Source organism: Ochotona curzoniae, unplaced genomic scaffold (assembly GCF_017591425.1).
Source record: "Ochotona curzoniae isolate NIBS_2020 unplaced genomic scaffold, NIBS_Ocur_1.0 contig_430, whole genome shotgun sequence".
NCBI lineage: Eukaryota > Metazoa > Chordata > Mammalia > Lagomorpha > Ochotonidae > Ochotona > Ochotona curzoniae.
Genome location: NW_024466219.1, coordinates 25,831,933 through 25,840,519, shown reverse-complemented (window position 1 = coordinate 25,840,519; position 8,587 = coordinate 25,831,933).

The window sequence follows — 8,587 nt, the reverse complement described above, 5'->3', positions numbered from 1 at the left end:
GCTGGCGAGACTGTGACTCTAACCAAGGGGAGTTGGTCTAAGAGCAAAGCCAGCCCTCTTACAATAGGGGTACCAATAATAGCTGAACTTAGATTCCCCAAATCCTGCCTTGCCCAAGCTCTCTATGTATGTGAAGTAATACATTGATTTCATCCAAAATGAAAAATATACTTTTAGAAAACATTACAGCTAAACTATTATTTAGTTAACATATAATGCTATCAATTAAGAAAGCCATATCATGAAGAGATGATGGTAAGTTACATTCTTTTATTCTATAAGGTGTCAAAATCCAAGAATTACCTTTTATTGTCATTGTTCAACCAATTATTTTCCTTGCCAAATCCTATACAGTCTAGAAACATTCATGTGGAACTTTGCCAAAGTCTTATACAGTGAAAGTTTCCATTTAAAGCATAAATTCCTTCCCAGGCTGCTGTTTGATGGGTAAGACTAAAAATTTATGAGCAGTATAAATGACCAAAATGGACAGAAATATGCATAAACTGCATCACAAAAGTTAGTCCAGATCAATAGACAAAGTTCTTTTCACAAACTTAGAAATATTAACAATGCTGGTGCAGTGGCATAGTAAGCCAATACTCTGAATGTGGTGCCAGCATGTCATATGGGAGCTGGTTCATGTCCTGGCTCATCTTGTGATCCGGCTCCCTTAATATGACCTTTGGAAAGTGGTAGAAAATGGTTCAAGTCCTGGGGCTCCTGCATCTAACATGAGAGACACCGAAGCTCCTGGCTTCAGACCAGCTCCAGCTGTTGTGGCCATTTGGGTGTGACCAAGTGAACAGACAATCTCTCTTTCTCTCTCTCTTTGTGCGTGTGTGTGTACATGTCTCTCTGTATTTCTGGCTTTCAAAGAAGTCTGTTGGAGGGAGGGAGAGAAAGAGGCGGCATTTTGAAGGGAGGGAATAATATCTTGCAGGAGCTTTCATGGGAAAATTTGATATGCCACAGGAACATGATGCGGCAGAATTTTTGGGGGTATGTATGTTTGAGTGTGTGTGTGTGCATGCATGTATGTGCATGTGTTTCTATGTATATGAAGTGTGACCTGGGAGGAAAGAGACAGGAAGTATAGCTAAAAGAGCAGGTAGGGACCAGATGGTGAAAGGATTTATAGCTGAGGTTAAGAACCTGAATTTTATTCTGAAGGCAGTCTCACAAGGAACCTGCAGGGCTTAGGAGTCAGTGGCACAGGCTAAAAGACCTGATGCCACACTGCACACGAGTAGATGGAAAAGATACAAATCCAGAGGTAGGGAGATCTAGCCAAACTCATGGTGCTGGGATTTGCATTAAGTCAATGAACATGATGTGGAGGCTACAATGGAAAGATGTTTCTTCAATATAATGTCAAAAGTATGTGTTTACAGACATTTAGTTAATATGAAAGAGGGAATGAGTAGGGGATGAGTCAAGAACACCTGTTGTGGAGGAAAGGTCACAGGTTGGGTGGGGTGAAAAATTCAAACAGTAATTATCAAAATGCTGGGCTATTTACTTTCAATCTTACCAGGTACTCATTTGATAAACAAAGAAACTGAAACTTTGAGAAATCAGCTGTTTTAAAAAATACGTCCACATCTAATATTTAGTAACATTTTTTTCAGTGTTTTTATGTATGAATTGAATGATGGCTATCAAGAAACCATATGGTGAGACACAGCAGGGAGTTAAGATGCATGAATTTGGATCTGGAATAAGATTTTGGTGCCAGAGGTATCAGTATGGAGCCAGCAGCCTGAAGTCACAGAAAGGAGAGATTACCCATACAGAAAATAAAAAGAAGTTAATAGACCCCAATGGAGTTTCCATGCTAAGGGACTAACAGTAAAGGAATCACTGAAAGAAAAAGAGCAATAACAAAATTTGAACTATCAAGAAACCCGAAGCAAACAAGTAAGCTACAACAAATCCCAACCAGACTGGAAGGTCTGAGTTCACAGAAATAGGGTGTAATGAAAGTGTCAAATCAATCTATAAAGGTATGGATTAAGGAAAAATCAAAGATGGCTGAACAGAATATAGCCATAGCAACTTAAGTTGCTATGAAAACACAAAAGAGGAAAGATGGAAGGACTATGATTCCAGATGACTAAAAATAAAATAAAATAGAACTATCTGTGGGCAAAACATACATACACATGCTGACTGTTATTTACCTCAAGGTCACACTTCTATCCCTCTGAACTGCAGTGGCCTGGACCGCTGGGTCACTTACAGACACACTAACATTGATTAAAACAGAAAAAAACATAGAGAAGACTACGTGCCTGGGCTCATCTAGAGCCAAATCCGGAGCAACAAACCAAGGAAAGCCCTGCATTCCAGGTAAACCATAACTGCTTTGTAATACACCTTCATCCATAAAGAAGGAGAGGCAGATGTCAAATAGGAAGACAGTAGACATGGAAAAGCAAAGTAGAGTGACATCTCTAAAAGAACACAGTTGTCCTTCTGAATTAGATCTGGAACTGTAGGAAATCTATGAAAGGACAGATATTGAATTCAAAGCTTGAATATTATATTTCAGCTACTACTTGAAATGGATCTATTTTCCCATGTAAAAATATTGCTTTTACACTTAACATACAGATTTATTACTTTCAGAGAAAACAGATTTAAGAAAAACATTTATTTGTCTGTGCCAGTTAGTTCCATGTCATGAGCTTTCATTTTTAATAGTTTTTATTTTCTTTTTGTATGATAGAGAAATCGGTTCAATACCTCTTGAGATAGTTTGGGTCTCATGGGTACCCTCAGCCAATTTTTCAGTCGTGAGCATTTCACTGGAAAAATAAAAGCATACCAGAAATCACCATATTTAATGTGTCAAGCAACCAACATGACATGTAGTTTCAATTGGACACATTTCAATTATACAAGGCGATAACTAACTAGAAGAAAATGAGGTAGGAAAGAAAGTGGGAATACGAAATGAGAACAATGGTTCTTAACCATGGAATACTATGCCCTTAAGAGTAAATGGTCAAACTCCAAAGAGACAAAACAAAATAAAACCAAGTAACACTTATGTATTAGTCACAATAACAGAAAGTGAAGTAATAGGTTAGTCTTAAATCACCCCTAACATCAAGTGAAACTCAAAAGCAGCAAACTTTCTCATCACTTCTTGAAAAAGAAGAAAAAAAAAAAATCCCAGAGGCTCGGAACTAAACTATTGGCAAAACAGAAGTCTTTTACAGGCATTTAGCCCAAAATATATTTCTGCAAAACAGGATGTCCACTATTACGATCTCTTCACTAACACTATGCTCAAAATAAAAGTCACATATGTCTTTCATAATCAACCCAAAAGTCCCATGTAGTGTCACACGTAGTATCACAAGGGTAGTGTACACAATAATTTCAGTATCAAAAAAGAATGAAGCAATTGTAGGGGAATTAATGGCATTTGAGGGAAGCCCATGGAAAATGATGGGTAAACATATTGGCCAAGTTGAATGGACTGTAGGCAATAAATGATGTTTCTCCTTATTTTTATCCAGGAGGAATATGGGGTGGTGATCACAGGCTGAACAGTCGTCCCAACAACTAGCAGTGGTTCAGCTTGAGTTAAGTTTGCGGTTGGTGGGAAGCACTTGGGAAGTCTCAACTTCAGACTCATTTGTGTTGGAGGGTCAGATGCTTCTCTACTCTCTCAGCCAAAAGTTAACTGCTGAGGTTTGCATGCATGTCCCAGAGTGTAAACGCCAAGGTTATAATATTAAGAGAGGCCTTTTGAAAAGTAAATCATAAGAATTTTAACCTCATGAATAAATTCATGCACCTACAACCATGGAAGAGACCCTACCCTGAATAGTGCCTTTTGTCTCTCTCCCTTCTAGGTGAAAACTGAGCAGACAATAACAACGATACTGGTTAAGCTTGAATGGTGAAGTGAATGACGATGCTATTGTAATAACGTGAGGACAATAATGGGAGGTGAATGGAGGGAACATGTGAAGGGATGCTCTCCTATGTTTACACATCTGTATCTCATGTATGTGTGTGTATATAGAAATAATACATGTATATATGCATACATATATATGTATATTATATATATAAGGGGATACTTTCAACTTTCTTGATCTTACTGTTTAAGGAAATAACACAAATAGCTCAGGAAGACTTGAGGTGAGTGTGGGAGTCTGTCCATAAAGATGCTCCCCTCGGTTATTGAAGGTACTTTGTGGAGTGATAACTACTTTGCTATTTAAGCAAAGCCTGAGGGTCTAAGGCCCCTGGATGGAATCATTCAGTTAGCAAAGCTGCTCTGAAGCTTAACTTTAAAATGATCAGTTATCTATCATATCCATGGAATCATCAGGTGCACTTCTGCTCACTGGCCAAGGCACTTGTGGATGACATGTGGCCAAAATTTCTTCCTTCCAGATCAGGTGTGCAATTGTTTACATATCTGCATGCCAGAGCCAATGCATTAGTAGCTAGAGGGTTTGCTCTGATTAGTAGTTAGAAGGACTCTCAGCCTCCTAAGGTATTTATTAACATGTACAGTCCTTATCGATCTGTATGAGATGAGACCATGAAGGGCACAGTTGAGGTGAGCACTGCAGAGCACTGTCATTTTGGTACTTGGGAGTCCTATTCACAGTCTTAATTCAATATTATATAAAACAAATTGTGTGGATGTGGCTACAGCTAAACATTAGAATTTAACAAACATGAGATAACACGTGTATGTGTCTGCATCTGATCCACAGCATAGGACTATGACAAGCATGTATCTTTCTTTCCTAGTTTACATGTGTATAGCCACAGAAACACATTTTTTAAAGAAACATTAGAAAACAGCATAAAAATGTACGTAACAGCAAATTTTTTTCTCTAAATACTGTTCTACTTCTTCATGTATTAACATTACTTAAATCTGGTGAATCAGTAGTCTTACTGCCAGATAAAATAAACAGTCTCAAAATGTTTGCTTGGCTTTGATAATTCTGTCCTCTTACCATGTATCAAGACATTCGCTCCATAGAATGAAGAGACTTGCTGTTGAATATCTGCTGAGTAATAGTATCTGGGCATTTTCTTTGACAAATGAAGTTACTCTGATAATCAGTCTATATTTTGTACTCAGCTTATTATACTCCAATTAAAATTCAATTGTCCCATTCACATTTTAGCTGATGAAAGAATACTTTTAGTAAATATGTTATTTCTCCTGGAGGATGACAAAAAAATCTTATTATTAAAGTGTAGACTACAGAGAAAAATGAAATCTCCCTTCTCTCATATCATAACATTGTCTTTTTTCCTTTGGAAAATTCCAGTTCCTACAACATATAAACATATACCACTTACTGTAACTCTAATTTATGTGGTCTTCTTGCCACAGCGTCTCCTCTCCTGTGTTAAGAAGGCATCAAAGCTATTTCAACAACCTTGTCTTACGCGGTGTTAACATGGGCAGGAAGGTTTAAGGTGTGGCATGAGGAGAATGGTTGAGTGGTTGGGTTAGGGGAACAGAATCTTGAGATCGGTTTCTGACCTTAGCAGTGATTTTCAGGCTCACATAGTAAGGTTTAAGAGACCACACACATAAAGACAATATAAATCTGAAGATGAATGAATCAAGATTAGATAATGGAGGGTTTGGTCTGATTAGATTGTCCTGTGCCACCAGCTCAGATGTTGTATGGTTTGAAATGAGGTTTAAAAAAAGCTCATATTACTGACACAGGATATTCAATCATCTCAAAGGTTGGGGGACCAGAATTGAAGATTACATGAAATATCATCTTCCCTGCAAAACTCTATGAACAAAATGTGCAACTAGCACCCAGCACTCTCATAGCCTCTCCCAGCCCCCACCACTCACATACGTACACTTCTCTCTTGGGAATGAAACTACAGCAAGGTCTTCAATTTGCTTAAATTTACATTTCATTAAAGACTTTCACATATATTAAATAGCTCGATTCTTAAACAGAAATTTCACAAGACTATCCTACAGAAGTTGAATTTATCTCAAAATGTGACAGCAAGCATTCATAGATATTTATACTATACTTGTGTTTACATGCTTCACATGCTTGACACCCATGTCTTTAATACACATATATGTTAGTCTAAGGGCAAAGTAGATTCAAAGTAGTAGCCAGGAGCCAGGAAACTCTTCCAGGTCTCTCACACGGGTGCAGAGTTCCATGGCTTTGGGCTGCCCTTGACTGCTTTCCCAGGCCACAAGCAGGGAGCTGAATGGGAAGTGGGGCTGCAGGGATTAGAACCAGCGTCCATATGGGATCCCGGTGCATTCAAGGAGAGGATTTAGCCGCTAGGCCACGCCGCTGGGCCCTAAGATTTATTTATCTTACCTGAAAGAGTCACAAAGAAAGAAAGAAACAGAAAGATCTTCCACGTACCAGCACATCCCCAGAATGCAGCAGTGGACAGAGTTGAGCTAGTCAGAAGCCAATGGATCCATGAGCTTCCTGCAGGTTTCCCATGTCAGTCCAGGGTCCCAAGGACTTGAGCCATGCTCTGCTGCCTTCCCAGGTCACCAGCAGGGAGCTAGATGACAACTGGAGCAGCTGGATCATAATTGGTGCCCATATGGGACGCCAACAACACAGGCAGAGGACAAGCCTGAAATACCACAACATCTGCTCCAAGTCTCTTCCTTTTCAAATTTAGAATTTTAAGCTTTAAAAGAATGAAGAGAATTCTATCTTTGACTAGATGGAATAACAAGGATTCTATTTATTCTTGGACCTGAGATAACTGAAAACAAAGGACTGCATGTAAAGGAGGGACATTAGAAGTTCATGCAAAAATAGAATGCAAAGACAAGTTTATTTTGGTGTACACAATTTTTTAAATTGATGCCTGGGGGAAATCTTGAGAAAATTCAAAGGAAACGTATGTTAGGAGAAAATTATGCATGCACTTCAAATGTTTTTGAACCAATATAAACTTCCCTTCAAATTTCATTTGTCCATGAACTTTTTGAAGTATCCTTGTATATTCATAGATATTGGCCTTTGGCAGTACAAAACAGTGCTTTCCTAAGAAAGAGAGGATAGTGAGTTGATCTCTAAGGAATGCAACAGCTCTACGTGGGAAGCTCTCGGGTTTCAGCATCAAGTGGGGACCAGCAGGAGTCCAGTGAGCAGGCTGAGTTGTGTGCTTAGAGGATGACAGCTTGGAGTTCATTAAGCAGACCAGGCTGCTCAGAGTCCTTCTCTGAAGTGGAGCGCTAACCAGCAGCCAAAGAAGCTCCAACCCTCCTAAAGGAACAGAAGGAACAGTGATGGAGTCCCCACAAACAGCTCTGACACCATCTGAGGACAACTCCACAGGAAACCTGCTTGCCCCGTGGACACTGGTGCATAATCAAGAAATGTAAAGTTATTCAGCATCTAACATTAGCACTAGGAGATTTAGACAGTGTTTAAGACAAAGGGGAGAAAGGAAAGAAAAACCACTTTCTAACATATTGGTTACTCAATACCATGTCAATTAACTCCATAGTGTTGTAAATTGTTGTTGATGTTATGTTGGGGATTTTAATTGGTCGGGATGATATTCTGCCAGCTCTGCCTTCAGACCAGAAACCATTTAATTTATCTGCACAATAAGATGCTGGACTCTATGGCTGGTATATGCCTGCAACGAAAGAATCTTGACTGGATTTGAACTATAATACTGCAACAAGGTGGAGGAATCCACCATGGGGGGAGGATACTGGGAGGGGTTGGGGGAATCCCAGAGCCTATGAAACTGTGTCACAGAATGAAACTTAATTAATGAAAAAAACAAAACAAAACAAAAGCAAAACACTAAGAAAAAGAAAAAGGAAAAGCACACATTGGGAAAGGAAGAAATAAAAGTATCTTGATTTATAACAGATGATGGTCTTTACAGAAAATCCAAAGAATTTACAGAAAAATTTCTTATATCAGAAAATGAACTTGACCATGGTTGTGCACACTGCTGGGGAAGGGCCATGCTGGTCATTGAGACCCCTGCCCTGCCTCCCTGGGTGTGCACCAAACTAGAACAGGCCAGAGGCAGACCACCGAGGGCTAGATCAGGTATAAACAATGGAAAAAAAATCACTGCACTTCACACGTGAGAAGAAAGCTGGGACAAATGATGGAGCAAACAGGGTGTCTGGAGGGTCTCCCATGACCCTGATGCAATGGCCATGCAAGACAGCCAGGTCTGGGGACTGCATAGTAAGAGTCCACTGCAGTACCCTATACTTACAGCTGTACCAACTATTAAGCATGAGATCTGTGGCTGGGGAGGGACAGTCCAGGCCACGGCACCTGCCAGCGTATACAGGAGTTGAATCTGGGGCAGTCAGGGCCAGGCCATAGCACCTCCCTAAGCATGCGAAGCAGGTCTGGGATATAGCCTAGTAGCAGTTCAAGGTGCACAATTCCTTTGGAAAACAACTGTATTGTTTCCTGCTGAGTTACAGCTATACAACAAATATATCTACTTATTTTATTCTGACTTATTATGGAAATGACAACATAGATACATAGATATTAATATGCACAGCAATTTTATCTATGATATTCCTTTACTGGAA